General features: G+C 36.0%; 1 protein-coding gene across 4 annotated transcripts in view; it reads left to right on the plus strand.

The window, feature by feature from the left end:
• Positions 1 to 20,631, plus strand: part of Prr16 (proline rich 16) — a 296,734-nt gene that overhangs the window by 207,173 nt on the left and 68,930 nt on the right. The window contains exon 3 of one of the 4 annotated variants that reach the window (XR_008219183.1): positions 17,909 to 17,995. The exons of the other annotated variants lie outside the window; for them this stretch is intronic. The gene's annotated coding sequence lies outside the window, so the exon portion shown is untranslated. The remainder of the gene's footprint in view (positions 1 to 17,908; positions 17,996 to 20,631) is intronic. 4 annotated transcript variants of the gene reach the window in all.

Here is a 20,631-nt window from a genome sequence, read left to right on the forward strand (position 1 = left end):
ATAAGCATGTCCCTGCACAACTCACTGCACATGGAAACACTGAGCTCCTACATGGAGCCCTCACCCCTCTGCTCTACTTTCTTTGGTCAGGGAAGATACTCTGCAGGCTACCTAAAGGAAATGTGGACACCAACCCAGCCAAAAAATGTTTGACCTACAATCTTTACTACCTGAAAAAAATATGCTAGGGCAATGGTGGCATAGAACTTGTGATTTGACCTAAGGCCTACTCTATGAGAAGGAACTTATACTTAACATTGCTTAAGTGATCAAGAACCAGAGACTAGATAGTCCAGAGACCTAGGGTAAAATCAAACACTACTGGTATAAAATAAGAATATATCAGTTAAATGATTCCTAATGATATTCTGCTATACTCATAGATCAATGCGTTATTCAGTCATCATCAGAGAGGCTTCCTCCAGCAGCAGATGGGAAACGATGCAAAGACCCACAGTCAGATATTATGTGGAACAAGTCTAAAATTAAAGGTCTCCATCAAATTCCTCCTCTCAGGGCTCAGGGAATAACAAGTAAGAGCGGGCTGAAGGATTCTAAGAGTCGGGGGGGATGGAGGACATTACAAATATAAGGCCCTCTGAATCAACCAAGCAAGGTGCATATGAGCTCACGGAGCCTGAAGTGGCAAACCCAGGACCTACAAAGGTCTGCACCAGGTCCTCTGCATATAATAGTTATTAGCTTAGGATTTTTATGGGACTCCTGACTGTGAGAATGAGTGGGTCTCTGACTTGTGCCTGCGCTTGGAACCCTTTTTCTCCTGTTAGGTTGCCATGTCCAACTTTAATATGATAGTTTTTGCTTCATTTTATTATATATTTTATTTTGTCAAGTTTGGTTGTTACCTCTTAGAAGCCTGTTTTTTTTTTCTAGTGAGAGACAGATAGGGAATGGATCATGAGAGGAAGGGAGGAGAGTGGTGGAGAGGGGAGGGGATGGGAGAGGAGGGGATAAGATATGGGGAGGAACTAGAAGCAGTAGAGGGAAAGGAAACTATAATTATGATATATTTATGAGGAAATAATCTATTTTCAATAAAAATAAAGCAGTAATGTAAAAAATAAAATTTCTTCTTATTATTATTACATTTGGTTTGCATTTATATCTCTATGTACCATGTACATGCCTAGTGCCCACAGAAACCAGACAAGCGGGTCAGATCCCTTAGAACTAACATTTCAAAAGACTGTGAGCTGCCATGTGGGTTCTGGGAATTGAACCAGGGTCCTCTGGAAGAGCAACAAGTGCTCTTAAGTATTGAGCCGTCACTCCATCTCAAAAACATTTTATTGAATATAATCATTTTGTAAAAAAAAAAAAAAAAAGTTGGCTGACAAGCAAGGAAGAGAATCTCTGTATTACCATTGGTTACTGACTAATCTAGAGTAATTATTCTGCCAAAAATACTCAGTGTAAAGTGTAGTGATAACAAGGCATGTGGACATCAAATGATATGAGTCACCTAAAAGCAGTAGGATTAAAAATGTTAAAACTCCCAGACACATTTCCTAAACTGTGTGATTGCTAGTTCACCACGGTTATGGCAAACACATTGCATCCTGTTAGAAACATTTGTCTTCATAGGGTTTATCACTGCTGTAATCTACTGCTGCCATTGCAAGTTTTTCAAAGTTAATGGCATGGAGCAACCTGAACATATTACCTTAGAGCTGTAGTACATAGGAGTCCAAAATGTCTAACCACCCTATAATCAGGGAGTGTAGAGGCTTCAGATGGCAACCCACTCCCTTGCTTTCTTCCAGCATCTAAAGGCAGACGAATTACCTAGGCTCTTGGCTACTTCCTTTATTCAAAGTCAACAATACCCAAGAGAGTCTATGTATATTGCATCAACCTCAATTTGGCTTTTCTGCCTCCCTGTCAATATCAAATGGATCCTTGAGATCAAAATGGGTCTACATGGATAATCCAAAAACAGTTTATATACTTCCAAGTAGGTAGTTAGCATTGCTTTCACGTCCATAATCTAAATTCCTACTTACTGTATGAAAGCTCATTGACAGCTTCTGAGAATAAGGATGTGGACAGCTTTGAAAAGCCATGATTCTATCTATCAAACGTACAAATAATTTTTTTCGACTTATTTTTGTATAGACAAATAAAGGACCATAACGTGTCTATCTTTCTTATTTGTTATTGAAGAACTACTGGTGTGATGAGAGCTAAATACATGATTTTGTATCTAAAATGTTGTTTAGTATGGCTTTCAGTTTCCAGTTATATACTCCTCTATATTGATTATGTCAAGAACAATTTAAGCTTCATGCAAAAGTCAAATGAAAGGATATCAGTATGCTAGCCTAAGGGAGGTGGGGCTAGGTAGAAATTGAAATTGTATTGAGAAGAAGATACAGCACATTAGGATACCAGGTATGAAAGGTATGAAGCAATCTGAAGTAGGAAACAGCTGGCCCAAATTGCTTATTATTAGATACATACATACATACATACACACACACATTCACACACACACACACAGACACACACACACACACACACACACACACACACATATATGAGCTTACTGTCTGAAATACATTAACATATCACAAAACCCCATTGATTAAATATCAAGTGTCCAGATTTAAAATTAGTAGATATTTTTCTAAAGATAACATAAAATGAGAAAAATTAAAAATATTCAGAATAACTAGTTATTATTAAATTAGCAAAAATGCAAATGAAAACTTCAGAGAACTATAACTTCACACCTGCTAGGTTGTTATTGTCAGGACATCAGCTGATAAATGTTGGTAAGGGCACAGAGAAAATGAGCCCTTGCACAGTGTTGAAGGGGAAGTAAATTGGTACAGATATTCTGGGAAGCAGTACAGCTTTTCTAGGAAAGTTAAAAATAGTGTGACAGGTACATCCCACATCATTCTACCATGAGTCCAGACACGACATTAGCCTGCATTGGGTGAGTGGGTAAATACATCATAAAGTATAGAACACATTCACATGTGTATGCACAAAAGCAGGGGGAAGAGGAGAGAGAGAGAGATTATTCACTTTAAAATATAATATTCTCCAGTCTAGGATGAGTGGAATTGGAGAACACGGCAGTAGTTGAAATAATATCGATACAGAAAAAAAAAAAAACACTCAGTGATTGTTTAGTTTCACACTCTATTTTAAGACTCTTTAGAATTTATTTTTGCAACCTTGTTAAGTCAATGCAGCATACAATAGCTGCATTCACTATATACCCAAGACAACATTTTCCACAGACTAGAAAGAGAAAATGTGCTCACTAATCTAGGAAAGTTTTTCAATACATGGGAATTTATTTTTCTAACATAAATAAGAAATATTAAAAAATAATAGTATTATTTTATTGACCTTAGTATTCACACATTTTTTAAAAAGGTAAAACTCAGTCCTCTGTGAGAAAAATATAAATTAAATATCTTAGATAGTTTCTTGAAGATTTGATATTAATAATGTATAATTAAACCATTAATATTATAATTGAGGAATCTGAGTACAAGATGGTAAATAGCTTATCTGAGAGCCCATAGCTCTGAAGTAGCTCAGAGTCAGAACCTGAGACTTCCACTCAGTAGTTTGATCCCTTCACTATTGCTGTGCCTTTGTGCATCTTTTCTTATAATGTGAAACTGATTATTTAAATTGATAGACCTATGAAAATGCAGTATTTTCATGTTAAATGATATGATAAATACAGATGAATGACTTTATGAGAAGATCTGAGTATACTTGACTTAATAACAATTCTTTTCACAGCATTTCTCCAGTACAAAAGCCCAGGTTATATGAGTAACCTATTCTCTGAACATGGTTTTGATACATTACAAAACAGGGTCTTTCTAGTGAGCCCATGTCCACACAAAGGGTATTCTATGTTTAGACAACAATTATAAATAAAAATTCTATCACTTGTCTTAATATATTTTCTTTATTTTAGTAAAGAATTTCTTCCTTGTGGTCTGGATAGGATTTGTATTAAAATCAAATATAGTTTGGCAGTGGTGGTACATGCCCATAACCTAGCACTTGAGAGGCAAAGGAAGGAAGATCTCTGAGTTTGAGGCCAGCCTGGTCTACAGAGTGAGTTCCAGGACAGCCAGGGATACACAGAGAAACACTGTCTTGAAAAAAATCAAATATAGAAGTACATTATGTAAAATGTATGACTGTACTCTAAGAACGTTTTCAAAAATTTTTATCAGAAGTGAATTAGTGTAGAGTACCTAGAACTGCACTTGCTTTTGTCTATAATTGTGTGTGTGTGTGTGTGTGTGTGTGTGTGTGTGTGTGTGTGTGTGTGTGTGAAGGTGCATATGTGTATGTGGGTGCACTTGTGTGTAAATGTTTGTGGAGGTTGGAGGACAACATTGACTGTCATTGCAAAGGTGCTATCTGCCTTGTGTTTGAAGACATGGTCTCTCACTGGTCTGGAACAGACTAATTCAGCCAGACTAGCTGGCCACAGATGCCCATCTATTCTCATGTTTCCACCTTTTAAAAGAAGGAATGATAAGAACCATAGCCTTTTCTTATGAGTTCTAGGGGATCATACTTGGATCCTCAAGCTCATGAGGCAAAGACTTATAAATAGGGCTATCACAGTTGTCTTGCCTTTGTCCATACTATATGCAACAGTTTTGTTATATTTTGAAGTCTTCACATAATGTTTTATGTCTAGAACCTATAACATATGGCAATGACACCATGAAGAAGGTCATGGAAACTGTTTTGTGGTCAGTGTTTTACATTTGTATTGATTTCCACTACATAAAATAAAGGAACATTCATACATAGGCAAACTATTCATGGTATAATTAGGTGCCATGTAAACTGTAAAGAGATATTTCCCCGATGCAATCAAAAACTTAAATTAAATTAGAATATATTTATTCATGCTATTTCCTGATACAATGTGTTAATGTTACACTTTGGAAACTGTGCGCTCATGAATCTCTTATCAACCTGAACTGCAGGTTCGTGTCTAACCTAATACCAAGTCATTTACCCTAATCATGTTAAGAGCTTATCCAAGAGAAGCAGGAGTGACAGTAGTCATGGATATGAAGTCAAATAAGTAAGTGTCTGACGGGTTTCCTTTAGTTACTCTGTGTTTTAAAAATCTCAGCAAACACTTTGAAGGTTGGCTCCTGTGCCCCCTCTAATCCTCTGCAGCAAGAGGAATACAGGAAGTTGTTTAAAAGGCTGCCAATTCATCTGTGCAGGTCTTCTCTCTAGGGAGTAGAATCTGAGGTCATCTCCTCTCTTTGCTTCCAGATGGCTGTGCACCATAAGGCCTTCTCCTGCATTGGACTGTGACTGGATTTTAGAATATAATAGTAACAAGAAGAGGTTTAGCTACAATATGCCCCATTGTGTGTCCATCACAAATTTAAAATAAATCCAAATAGTCTCTTTAAAAGAATCTGCAAAAATATTCAAACAAGAGAAAAATGTAGTTGTGAAAAAGAAAAGCTAGCTTTATTGTCCAGGTCCTCTTTTGCCTTTGATGAATCAAAAACGTCTTTCTTTGTTCAGCCCTTTCTCAAATCCTTCATCTTCCTTGATTTTGTGACAAGTGGAGTTCTGTCTTCTCACCTGTGTGACTATTTTCCCTATAGTGTCATTGATTACTTCCTTTAAAAAATTCAGTCAATTCCAACTGTCTTTCTTTAATTCTATTTATTTTCAGTCTATTTCCAGTGGAATCATGCCATTGTGTTTATCTATTCAACCACCGTTAGATGTCTGTAGAACATCTGGACTTCATCATCCTAAGTGTGTGCTTTTCTTCCTTCCTTATATCACAAACTGATTCGCCAGGATATGCTCCTACAGTTACAATTTCACCTTCTTCCTTCTGCCCTGATGAGTGACTAGCATAATCCTTGAATGGGTGAAAACTTAATAAGTAGTAAAATGAGTAAGCAGACTTCACAAATGAGTGAAAAAAAAAAACATAATTTCTGAGCATTCACCCTAGCAGGCAGTGCAGACAGCTGATGGAAAGGATGACAGAAATGCATAATTTACTCATAATTTTCTTTCTAACAATAATAGTAATAACCATTTTACCCATTTATTTGATGATTATTTCAAGTGGAAAGGTTGTATTATAATGTGATGAACATGCTACTAAAAAGTTTCCTATACTAATAGTTGAGAATACCAGTCCAGACATAGAATTAACGATTCAAAAGGCTTCAACGATTTATTAGCTACTTCACATTTATTATAAAATCAGGAGCTGTAACTACTTACAGCTACCCACACACACACACACACACACACACACACACACACACACACACACAAACACACACACACACACACTTATATATCCATTGGAAAATGTTTCTAGAGTGAAATATTGTAGTTATACATATCTTGTTTCTGTTGAAGACAGTATTTCTAATTTTTCCTAGTTATCCATATTTATTCTGAAAACTGCTGAGGAAACTCATAAACATTCCCTTAAAGATGATGGTTGATTTAATAAATGCTCAGGAGAAATTACATAGAAATCACAAAACTATCTCTTAAATGTGTTTATTTTTTACTTTCTGCTTTTCTACTAGCCACAAACAAAATGTCAAGGCTACCTGTTACATACATATGCTCTGTCTTCCATCCTGGTAACAATCAAAAGAGATGATGACATTGACTTACAAAGAAAGTGGGTTGATGGGAACATTGGAATATTTCTCCTGTGATGAGATAAGTATGAAGTCCACCTGGTGCCCTCAATGACTCTGTTCTTTATAAACCAATGTTCAGAAATGAACCACAGTGGTTGGAACCAAGAGTATTAATTAAATCTTGATATCAGAAAAGATCTCTATGGACAACTTTGAGGCTGTATCATTTAATATCCAAATCAAAAGACCGGCATTAGGTTTGCTTCGTGCATCAAACTGTGCCTTCCATTTAGTAGTTCGAGGTTAAAATAACAGTGGGATACTATGCCTTTGCTCCTTCTCATCTGGAAAGACATGCTTCATTAAACAAAGAGTAAATCATTTGTAGAATCCATTCATTATCCTTATAATACATTTCACTTCTTTGGGTTTCGGTTATTGGACATTTACTATGCAGATTCTATTTTCATTTCCTACAATGTGTTTTCCTGATACATAAGATGATGCATTTACCAAATATTCCTGTCTGATATTCACATTCTACAGTGAAACTCAATTTTATTATTCATTTAATGTATTTGAAGTGTAGCTTGATATAGTATTAAAAACCTATGTTATTTAGGATACCTATGACTTCAGACAACAGAAAACCCTAACAAATTAGACTTAATTATAAAGGAATTGATCATCATTCATACCCCCAAAGGTACAGTGCTTCAGAAGGTAATTCAGGGAAGAACACACATTCTCTTTCTATGCTTATTATCTCTAGGAAATCTCCCACGTGGTTGCAGGATTTTTGTCACACTTGTGGGTCCATTAGTGGGGACTGCAAAGTCTTGAAGGGAGGAGAGTGGTCATCCCTTCTTGACTCTTATTTTCTAAGACTTAATAGGCATCTCCAGTCATCACCCTAAAGGCTTCCTCTGCTTTCTCCTTGGGCACTGTTGTATCTAACACTTATGCCTAAGCCAAGTGTGTGAACAGAAAGAAATGGTGATGTATTTATAACCCAGGTTTGGTCTGGACCAAGAGAAAAGCCTCTTTTTCCAGGCTTGCATGGTTTATGGGGGAGGGGTTGATTCTCTATTAAGTAACTGCATGTGTACAGCTTTTGCTAGGCAGCAAGTGTTATCTTAAAAAAATAAAACACAACTTTGAATGATTTTATAGTATGATATAGAAATAGATAAGACAATAAAGGTTCATAAATTGTAGCTGAAGTTTTCTTCTGTCCCACCCGGTCCTCAGCCGCTTGGACCCAAGTAAACACACAGAGATTTGTAGTAATTAAAACTGTTCAGCCATTAGCTCAGGCCTACCACTGACTAGCTCTTACACTTAAACTTAGCCCACTTCTGTTAATCTATATGTTGCCATGTGTTCCATGGCTTTACCTGTGTGCCATTACATGTTGCTCCTGGGAAGGCAGGCTGGCATCTCCTGACTCAGCCTTCCTCTTCCCGGAATTCTCCTAGTCTCCTTGTCCCACCTATACTTCCTGCCTGGCCAATCAGTGTTTTGTTTATCAACCAATCAGAGCCACATATATTCACAGCATACAGAACATCCCACAACAGTAAATAGTATTAAAACGTGTAACATTAGCTGGGTGGTGGTGGCACATGCCTTTAATCCCAGCACTGGCAGGCAAAGCCAGACAGATCTCTGTGAGTTCAAGGCCAGCCTGGTCTACAGAGAGAGATCCAGGACAGACACCAAAGCTACACAGAGGAACCCTGTCTCGAAAAAAACAAAAACAAAATCAAAATGTGTAGCACTAATGGACATGTATTCAGGGTTGTTCCTGGTATCTTGACAGTAAGCCCTAGGAAGGAGAATCAGATTTGAGATGAAAGGTATCAATCAGAGACACTGAAGATAGAGAGAGTGCCAGAAAGCAAATATTATTATATATGATTATGATTACTATTTAGGAAATTTGTCTTTTCAATTTTGATAAAACGAAATAGGACATCATAAATTAACCTGATTTGATTTTTGAAGTGACATGCTGTTGTCATTATCTCTGTTTAGGATATGTTTTTAAAGAAAGCTAAAATTCTAAAGGTCCAAAATGGTAATTTTAGAATTAATAAGTTTCATATATAAGAATTATGACATTGACAGACAAATGCCTCCATGCTGTTCAATTGACTGCTGATGATGTTACACTCTAGCAGATATTTACTCTGAGCCTTTGTACCAAAATACCACAATTATTTGTGAAATTAACTCCATCAAGGTAATTTTCAGTTATATTGTCAGAAAATAAGTTGTCAATTTCAATTTCCTGTTTTAATCATAAAAGAAGAGAGGCATTTTGGATTTCCAGCTGATAGGAACATTTTCATGCTCATTAAATCCATTCTTAAGTAGCACTAGGATTTGAGTCATATTTCATAAGTATCACATAAAGTCAGATTTTCTTCTGTGAAATATGTGGTCCAATCTAAGGTGAAGCTAAGGAAGAAGCATGGCATATATAAGAGAAGACATTTCAATGGTTACATTTGTAAAAATATTCTGGTGATGGGCAGGAGAAATAGCTTAGTGGTGAAAAGTACTTGTTTTTATCGGAGGACCTGTTTTGATTCCCAGCACCCACACAGCTTCTCATAATTCTCCATAACTCAACTTCCAGGGTATCTGATGCCTTTTCTGACCTCCAGAGCACCAGGCATGTACACCATGCACAGACACACAAGAGAGCAAAACACTCATGCACATAAAATGAAATTCAAAAACCACTAAAAAATAAGAATAAGCATGAACAATTAAAAATAAGAAACATCCTAGAAATGAACTAATAATGCAGCTTTAATGAATCTTGTCCTCAGGATACATTCAGTTAAATTCATTTAAAACATACTTTAATTAATCTTCCATGGAAAGTGAGATGTCCTAAATGTCAAAGTGAAAATATCATAATGCTCTATAATTGGATTTAAATGACTGTAAATTCACTTATAATAAAAGATTTGCTAAGTTTACTTTTTATTTGGAGAAAATTTTAAAGTAAAGAGACTTCTATAATACCCTGCATTTAGTAGGAGATTTTTATCAATTATTTGCTTTAGAGATACAAATTGGGAGAAACATTTATCATATATTTCATTTTATCTTAATGGCATTGCATTTGTCAATTGTTTCTAAAAATAATTATCCATTGCCTTAAAAATAAGACCCTTTCGTAAGTTTTCTGTTCCTCAGGCTTTGAGCATGAACTTAGATTCTGAGGTTTCCACAGTAGACTCAGGATTCAGCATGTCCTCCTGCGGTGTTTCTCTTCAGATTTTCATGTTCTTCCTTCTCTTTAGTTCCCTGACTATCTTTATTCTACATCTATCTTGCTGATACACACACACACACACACACACACACACACACACACACACACACACACACACATACACGTGGTGGTATTTTACTTGTACTGAAATGTGATTTTAATTGTATGTTAATAAATAAAATTGTCTGGGGGTCAGAGCTATTAGAGCCATAGCAAGTGCGTGGCGGCGGTGGTGCACGCCTTTAAGGACCTGGAGGGCGGTACATACAGGCAGTGACCAGGCAGTCACATGTTTGGGTTTACAACCAATGAGAAGGCAGAACAGGAAGACTTTAAAGACATACACACAGGAAGTAGGTCCCCTTTCGGAGAGCTCTCTTGGCTGAAGAGGATCGCTGAATCAGGAAGGGTGAGACTCTTAGCTCTGACCTCTTGGCTTTCTTCTCTGAATCGGCTCTGTGTTTCTTATTTAATAAGACGGTTGGTTACATCTACACACACACACACACACACACACACACACAAAATTAAATTTCATTGATCTGCTGCCTTTGCTTATTCACATGAAAGCATACATGTCTTCCTTCTACACACATAGGAAATTAACTCCTTCTCAAGCCCCTTTTATTATTTATTCATGGTAGAGTAATTTACATCTTATACCTGGACAGACTAGAAATTGTTCTCAGTCTATGACAAATTATCTTATGGATTCAACCATCTACAACAGAAATATTTTTGAGTGCTCTTGTTATCTTTCCTCATTTATATAATTTATGTTTGGTTGGGGAATATCAAACAGTAGAAACTAAGAACAAAAAATTTGAAATAATTTACTTCAAATGATAAGACGGCATGTTGCAGAATTTTACCATATTTAATGCTTGTTCTTTCACATTAAATACAAGTGTTTTCTCAAGTGATGCCTTGAACAGCTCTGTGATAGATTTTAGAATGTTTTGCCATATCCCTTTTAATTTAAATGAACTAAAGGTAGCTTTTTATTGTATACAAATATGGAATAATCAAATACCTTGTTCTTTAAACATTATCACCTTCCATATCTGAAAGAAAAATGGTAATCTTATCTAGAACTGAGTAACCACTGTAATGTGGAAACATTTTGACCTGGACACTATGCCATATATATCAACTCCTTGTCTATGATATATATATAAGGTGGTTTCCAGTAAATTGTAGTGGAATTAGAAAGTTCAGAATTATGTTTCCACTCACTTATTAAATGTGACTTGACTGAATGACTTTGATGAACGGCAGTTTTTCAGACAGTAAAAGGCATAGCAGTGAACACACAGAGATTGATAACCGTGATGATTATTTTCATCCCAGATGGGCAACTGATGTAATTATATAGTAAGTATGATAAATTGTTATACTTCATATTGTAAGAAAACCTGTATGGAGATATAGCTCTAACACTAATGAGGCCATGTCTTGAATTCCAAGTACCACAAAGAAAAGATGATAAATGGGTAAAGAAGATGTATCCAACATAAGTCAAATGTAGAATAGCACACAAAGAAGCAGGAAGATCTGGTTTGTAATTTTACAGAGAGCTGACAGGTTTAACTTCAGCAGGAGGACGTTTTAAGTTAAAATGCAAACATAGATGATAAACTCAGTCATGATGTCATGTACATCAAGAGCTTTTGTATTAAAGGGCAAAGGAACAAGGATTTCTGAAGTAAAAGCCTGCTTGAGCTTTGAGGAAGAAACAGCTCAGGAAGACTGAAGTCAGAAACTCAAGGAGTGCCAATCAGCCTGATGATGTGGGACTTTCTCAGTTTTCGTGAACAGAGGACTGGCATAGATTGACTTGTGTTTTATAGTAATTGCTTGTGGAGGCTGACAAAGGTTTCCCACAATTGCCCTCACTAATGTGTTCAGAATGTGCTGTACAGAATAAGAACACAAGCTGGAAGAGCAGTTAGATGGTTGTTATTGTGGTTCAGACAAGAAAAAACAGTAGCCTGTGGATCAAGTGCTAGCTTTGGAGGAGATGAAGAATATTAGTATTTTTTGTAGAGGCAAGAATCTTAGGTTCCAAAAATAAAATCTCAGCTAAGACTTTTTATAGGAGATGATAAACTTTTTTTTTTTCAGCAAAATTGAGGTTTGAAGTGTGCCAAGCTTATACCAAGGTATGTTACATTAGATTTCCTTGTTTGCTCATTAAAAAAAACCTTTAACAGGCTGGGCGGTGGTGGCACACGCCCTTAATCCCAGCACTTGGGAGGCAGAAGCAGGTGGATTTCAGTGAGTTTGAGGCCAGCCTGGTCTAGAACAACCAGAACTGTTACACAGAGAAACTTTGTCTCAAAAAAAAAGCAAAAAACCAAACCAAACCAAAACAAAAACCTTTTAATAATTTCATACATGTATATCATGAATGTTAATTCTGTTCTTCACACTCATGCCTTCTCTCACTCCCCCTCTCTTCTTGAAACTCTTTTTCTCTCCAACAAGTCCTCATCCTAGTTTCATGATTTCTTTTTATGTGTGACCCACCGAGTTAAATTAGAGTTGCTTGACTAATACTAGGCAGAAGGCTACTCACTGAAGAGAAGGAAACTGATCTGTAACCATACCAATGAAAAAAAGCAGCATTCCTTCCCAAGTAACCATCGACTGACAACAGTTCCTCAGTGAAGGATGGGGCCTCTTGAGCCCCTTTTCCATCCATAATGAAGTGTGGACTGGCTTAATCTTGTGCCGGTCTTGGGACAATAACCACACCTAGAGTGAGTTCATGAGTGTTATAGCCATGTCATGCGGCCAATGTCATGTGACGTAGACTGTTAGAATAAGCTGAGAAGACGGAGACAAGAAGATCAAGAGTTCAAGACCAGTTTTGGCTACATTGGCTTCTAATGCAAGATGGTTTAGTGTAAAACACCCAGTAGCCACAGAGGCAGTGATTGTACTTGCTGAATATCTACTAAAGTCCAAGCTTTATAAGAAATAATCTTTCAGTTATTTAAAGTATTTGAGGGTTCCATTAAAAAAATACAATCCAATGAAGAATTATACCAAAGATAAATGAAATCCATAAGATTCTTGTAAATGAGCTAAAGAAATGTCCATATATCAAGGTTGCTTAGACATATCAAATGCTTATTGTTCCATGGAAGCATGTTAGGATGGTTAATGTCATTCACTCTATGTAAAAGCTCATCTTACCACACTAGTCTGTACCACATTGCCAGAACCTGAATAAGTACTGTATGACACTATTTCTGCAGTAATGTGAACAAATGACCACTCACCCCAGACAGAGAAATAAGTAAGTCAGTAAGTAAGGATACCACCAAAGTCCAACTTGGTGAGTCACCAGTGAATTTTATTGGGGTTACTTACAGGAACAGGGGTGAAGGTTCCTTACAACAGCAGAAATGACTCAAAGACAGCTGCATCACAAAAGGCATGAATGACAGCTTGTGAAATCTAGATACCTGGATAGCTAAATGAACAGCCAACCACCAGGTTAACAAGTTGGACAGTGCACTTTCCAAGCAGCTCAATCGGCCTAAGCTTTTCCTAGGCAGCTCAGATAGTCTGCAAGTGCCTCTTAGAAGTCTTTAGTGCTTACATACAATTGGGGAAGGTGGAGGAGCCTGGTGAATCTGGCCAGTTCCAGGAATCTCTTGAATCCTTTGAGCTGTTTACTTCCTTAGGTTGATGAGTTTTCTGCAGGGTGGAGCATTTCACTTTCCCTTAGAATATCGTGGTGTTTTACCTCCCTGCCACCATCCTATCTTATAGCACCCAGTTGAGCTTTTTTTTTTCTCCTTTCATATCCTTATCTTAATGGGCTTCAGTAAGAGGTGGAAGGTTTTCATCTCAGAGGAAACTGCTGTCCAAGAATTCATTACATGGTCACTCCTTCTGTTCTCTTTTTCTTGTCCATAGGTAATAGGTACTAGCAGTACTTATAATTTCAAATTTTTCATTTTTCAATGGCTATTTCAATAAATATAGACATTCTAAGAAAGAGTATGTATAGCTGTTTTCTATATATTTAAATATGTATATATCTAGTGACTTATGTGTTTATATGTTCATATATATATTCTTTCTAAATTGTGTATACATACATATATTATATATTCTTAGTGACACATTTATGTGCATACAAAAACATATAGAGCCAAACAACTATTTCACTAAAAGAAAAGTCTGTATACGTGTTATGTATATGTGCCTCTATCACTGAGAATAGTACCTAACATACAACACTGATAGCTTTTTCCAGCTATAAAAATTTTACTAAAACTGATATTAAACAACATTATAATAATGAGATTTAATTTAATATTTACCTAAAACCCTTGCGTTGTCATTTTATTGTTGCAACTGTATCATCATTTTAGTTCACTCTACAAATATTCACATGGAGTAACAACCAAGGCTATGCATCTAAAATGATCTGTAGTATTTAATGAAATGGGACATTTAACAAAAGAGTCAGAGAATTTTAGTCTCTGGTAATATGTAGCACACATTTCAGTTTCCTGGAACATGGTAGATACTAGATTTTTCTTCTTTTCCTCTGAGTAACCTTGTTACACATTTATATGCAACGTGACATCAGTGAATCAGTTTATAAAGTATAAATCAGATTCATTTCTATCTCTTATTACTTGCACAGCAAATAAAAAATGGAGAAAATTGATGTATTCTTTAAGTGATTTCATAAGTGAGTTAATACAGTACGAATTATTTTAAAGAATGTAATTTCAAAAGTAAATATTTTGGTAATATTAATAGCACAATTACTAAGAATCATGTACTGATTGAGAATTGTAATATATATACAGCAAAGAAAACACAACAGTACTTGTATCAGTCATTACTAGTCATTTATACTAATACAAATGTCAGATGAAATAAGATTCTTGATTTGAACTGAGCCTTGGAACTCATATTCATTGTTAAATGCAGCTATTAGCGAGATTAGTTTCTAAATTGGGATCAGGCTTTAAAATCAATCTGCAGGTGATACAAGATGAAAATAAAGATATAAATGAAAGAGGAATCTGACAAGAGATTTATAAGCACAGATAAACTAATAGAACTTTGTAGAAAGGTAGATTGTGACTACAGAGAGAAAGGAGACCTTTGGCACCTGGGTTCCTGCTAAAGGACTCTATGACTGTATGGCTAGTCCTTGACAAGGACATCAGAGGAACGAGATGTAATTCTATGTGTTTGGAATAATGTCATTTATTGCTAGTTTCTTGTGTATCTGGTAAAACAAGTTAAAATAACACATAGAAAAAGAACTTGTAGTACATTATGCTGCCATCCATGGCCCACTGTACAATGACTTACATATAAGATGCTTCCTTAAATATCTGTTTAGGATTTTATATGCCAGCTCATTTTATTAAATACACTTAATAAGTATAAAGAACAGGAGGGATAATTCAGTCCATGGGATTCAACTCATAGTTATAATGAAATGTCTTTGCATATAAACATGTATAGAATTGATGGTTGTCTTTGTTATTTTGTCTGTGAGACAAGATAATACCAAAGTCCCCAAGTTTATTCAAAGATAATTGTTCCAGCAGATGGAAAGTCTTTTAAAAAATGAATTGAGTCATTATATATTAAGAAAGTAAAGTCAAAATTCCAGTGTAGTGCTACATATTTTTAAATACATGTCAAAGGACTTAATGTTTTTATGTGGTTGTAGAGGGTAATTTTCCTCAGCAGCTCCTAAAAACACATCACTTGATTCCCTAGGCTTCCTTAATATCTATAATGAGCATTTTGTCGTACTTATGCTGACTGGTTTGTTAAGTAAATCTCTCCCACTTGTGCCAAATGCCTCCCTTCTGGGAAATTTGTCTTAACTTCTAGGTAATCTCACCAACATTATGATGTTATGGTGTTCTGTGTCTACAGCTTTCGAAAGAAAATGAGGAGTTGTGCAATTAAAATTGTCAATGCCATCCTTTTTATTAGCACCACGTACCTGGTGTGTATATATTACATCTCATTCCTGAAGACATAATATTTAGATATTTGTCCTCTATCACTTAACGAAAGCAATTATACAGTATGCAGGAAAGTAATTATATATACAAACACTGGGCATTTAATTGCCCGAAACTTACAGTCATTCTATCTATCCCATGAGTTTTAACTCAGGAATTAATTAGATTAGCTTAAAAATCTACCTACTTCATACATTGTAATATTAAATTCACATTTAATATCAATTTATTTTGTTTTCTTCCTTGACTTCTTTATATAATTTAAGTGTAGATGATGGAATGTGAACTGTTATTCTTCATCAATCTGTAGAATGTCAGCTGCTGCAATTTGTGGCTTTAGGGAAAGTTTTTTTTTTTAATGTTTCATCATTTGACTTGATTTTTATCTCAATGACAGGAAGGTATATTGCTGTGGGATGTCTTTCTGTATGCTGTGAATATATGTTGTTCCCATTGGTTAGTAAATAAGCTGCTTTGGCCTATGGCAAGGCAGCTTAGAGGTAGGAGGGAAATCCAAGCAGAGATATAGGAATGAGACAGGCGGAAATGAGAGATGCCAGCCTGCCACCCAAGAAGCAACATGCCAGCAGATCATTAACACCACAGCCACGTGGTAATATATAGATTAACAGGAATTGGTTAATTTAAGATGAAAGAACTAGCTAGTAAGATGCCTGAGCCATAGGTCATGCAGTTTGTAATTAGTATAAGCCTCTGATTATTTTAGAAGTGCTTACAGGACTATGGGTAGGAGAGATTCATCCAGACTGTGGGGCTAGGCGGGACAGAGAAACTTCTGTCTACAGTATATGGCTAATTCAAAAATATTCCATGACACTAGGTGAAAGAATAATATGGCCATGGTGACCCTCAGCCTGCAGCATGGCCTCTCTTCAGTACTCTTGTGAACCCACTCTATGCCATACACACTCAGCACCAGTACTCTGGGTAGCAGCACTTCAGTTCTTGGCTGTGACATTCACAGGCGGCTGTTAACCCCAACCATTGACATACTTTTCCCTTCAGCATTGTGAACACCTTCAATGCAGAGATTTCTTCTTTTTTAAAAAAGGCTTGAGGTCTTCAGAAATAAACACTGGATATCATTGATTTTCAATGTTTTTTCTTGAATTGTTATTATGATTACAATGCAGAGAAATCCTTATAATCTGTGGGAGGAAGTCAATAAACTCTACCTGAAGCACATCCTTAAACCATCTTTTTTGGAGACACTCTCTATTGATAAGATTTAGTAATGCCAACATTTTGGAACTGTCTTGAGAGGAGAAGATCATTACGCTGAACATTTCTTTGTACTTAGTAGTAAATTTGTTCAATGCATGCAATTAAAGTTTGTACAATTCAGGAGTAAGTGCAATCATTAAGAAATGCTATGAGTTTTGTGTGACTTGGGTAGTTCTGCTAATGTTTGAATATAAAACACAAGGAAAGCACAGATGTAAGTAAGTTGGTTTTTTTTTTTTCTAAACAAAAGAAAAGTAGAACAAAGGATTATCGTGCTCAGATTCAAAGAATGCCCGTGGTAATTATATGTGGATGTGAGAAGTCATCATAGTACTTTTTCTTTCTAACCCTTCTGCAAGAGTGCAGCTGGAACTCACTATCAGGGCTGCACTGCTTAAAGGTCGTCCATTTGGGATGGGAGAAGATGGAGATGCCTACATGAATTCCCTCGGTGCCTTACAATGTGTTTTCTTTTGCAAAGCAAATATAGATGAATCATATGTTAAGAAACTGCATACTGCTCAAAACCACAATAATCCCACTGCTTCCTCCCAGCTCTTGGCAAACAGAAACAGCATGCAAATTGGAAAAGGCAGCTGCCATCATTGCAAATGTACCCTACTGGTTTCACGTATGTTTTCATATCTCTTAGTTTGATTTTTTTTTTTTTTTTTGAGCAGCTCATCATCTAACACATCTGATCGTTGGCAGTGTCTTGGAGGGAGAACAACACAAGACAACTTGGTTGTATCCATTTGGAATGACAGGTTGTAGTTTTGTTTTTTCTGATGGTGAATCTGTTGTGATGGGGTAAGAACAGTCTATGTCAAGCTCCTGTGTACTTAATCTGAATCCGGGACTATAGATACTGAAGAGGTCAATTTGGGGTCTTTAAGAATGGCCTGAGCTCCATTCTCCTAGTCAGGATATTGGTTACTATAGTCTACAAGAGCACAGTCAAGCATCTTTCCCACTTACCACATTTGTCCTCTCAATCAGTCATTCCCATTACGTCAGATGAGTATCCTTGAGCCGGGGAACATCATCAAAACGTCCCTTAACCAAGATCCCAATAGCAACCATATTACCAAATGATTGATGTCCTATCACTCAAATTGCCTCCTTTCTTGATTTCCAACTTTCCACTCAAATTTTCTTTTATCTCTTTTCCTTTGTTCTTTGGGCGTTCTTTCTTCTTCTTGCCAAATGCATCCATCCTGCCAGAAACCAGTGCACACCGCCTTTCCTTCATAGGCTGAGAACTTTCTTGGCGAGATCTCTTTTGGTTCCATGATCTCAAGCCCATTTGTACCTGACAACTCTAAAGCCAGTGTCATCGAAAGTGCATTTGACTCCAACTTCCAGAACTGTGCATTCAGCCTACCTATCATGCAAGTCCATTTTTTCTACAGGCAGTCTGTATAAACTCAGTGCACTAGAAGAGAAGTCAGTCTTCCCTCCACAAAACTACCCCCTTTTCCTGAGATGTCTGGTCCTGCAGCACACTTATTAAATTCTAGAATAATTCTTTTCAAATGCTGAGTCCTTAGTTGTCTGTGAAATTAACATGAATAATACTTGTAATAAATACTTAATAATAAAATTGCTGTCAAGTATTGGATTTTAAAAAATACACTAATTTGAAAAACATGTTTGTTACCTCTTTTGCACATCTACATAAAACTAGGACACCACACATTTGTTTGATTAAAATACGAAGGTATGAAAATGAGGAAAGGTTTATTTTCCCTTTGAGCATCCTCTGTAAGCTTATTTTTATAATGTTGAAGAAAATCTTAAAATGTGTAACATGCTAGGAGTCTCTTTAAAATCAGGCAAACAAAACTTATAATATACTAGAAATTTTAAAGTTAATATATAATTATCTAGAAGCAAGATGGAGTAATTATACAACATTAATTGAACAGAATATTGGCTATCAAAATGATGAGTCAGAAATAATAAAATGTGCATGAAAAATTATGATACAGAATTATATGTATAGCAGATTAAATTATTTAAAACAAAAATCCTAAATATATAATTTAAGAAGATAACTTTTTCAATATTTGTTCTTAAAATTTAGAATATCACATTACAACATTAAAGCAATATTTTCTTTCCCCAAAATACTATCAGAATTTTTAAACATGCACAATGATTTGATATAGTAGCACAAATTTTATTCTTTGATAAACAAAAATTTTATTTAGTATCTTGAAATCATTTTGCATAGCAGAATAAACAAATACCCTAAACTGAAAACAAAACACAAAGATGCATTTGTCCTCTACTTTCCAGCAAAGGGATAATGTTTAATTTATTAAGTTTAATGAAATTAGAAATAATTTTGAGTTATTATTTCCCTTCTGATATCAAATCATGCCCATCTAAATCATGCTAAATTCCCTCTTGTCTTTCTTAGTTTTGTTGTAAGTTAAAGCAATTGATTGGGAATCCAAATTATCAGCCGAGCTGTGATGGTTTTGCTTTGTCCTGGGGATTTATGTTGGTAGCTTCAAGGAGAGCATTTATTTGGACTCTATGGAGAAATGATTTTTCTGTCTGTCAGAAGAGATGCAGTGTTTCCTGCAGCTGGGCAGCAGCAACCTGCAGTCCCTGCTCTCCAATATCCAGGGTTTGATGTTGTTTATTTATTCTCACTCTATCCTTGTAACCACCACATATTCCTATGAAAGCATGTGTTAGTGATTATATCTGAAGCTCACATCTATCATTTGAGACTCTTACTGTAAAGCTGGAAGCATTTTCAAAATTCATACCTGAAACCTTAATTTGGTGCTTATATAGAAACAAAGGTCTTCAACACCAGGTACTCTGGGAACCATTTAAGCTCGCCTCAACTTTCTTTTGCCATTTCACTCTAACGCATGCTGCTGGATACTATTCCTTCCTATTTCTCATATCAGTGGAGATCTGATAGTATGTTTTTCAGATTCACTACTCCTCATTGAGTCCTGTGAATTTAATGTACATGTAAAAATTTCCTCAAAGCTTGCTAGAGTTTAATTGAATCAAGTTAGACTAGAAATTTAACAAAGTGACTTGAATTCAGATCCATTCCACTTCTTCCTCTGATCTCATGAGAGCTCAGATTACTGGTATGTGCCACCATGCCAAGGCTCAAAAAATTTATCAACATCATAAATGAAAGTGGCTGATTTTGGAAACTCAAAGTTTCTTATTTGTATTCAAGTTATACTTACCATTAGTGTGGTTACAGGTAAATTTTCTCTTGGCCTTTGTCTCCCTGGATGCAAAGGAAGCAGACTGACATTGTTTATCTCTTACCATAGTTTTATGAATTAAGATGAGCAAATGCACGAAAGTGTTATGCCCAGATCAAGGGGACCCCTCAAAGACCACCACGGAGACACCTAAT

The sequence above is a fragment of the Peromyscus californicus genome, unplaced genomic scaffold (assembly GCF_007827085.1).
Source record: "Peromyscus californicus insignis strain IS unplaced genomic scaffold, ASM782708v3 Scaffold_17__1_contigs__length_78620276, whole genome shotgun sequence".
NCBI classification, from domain to species: Eukaryota; Metazoa; Chordata; class Mammalia; order Rodentia; family Cricetidae; genus Peromyscus; species Peromyscus californicus.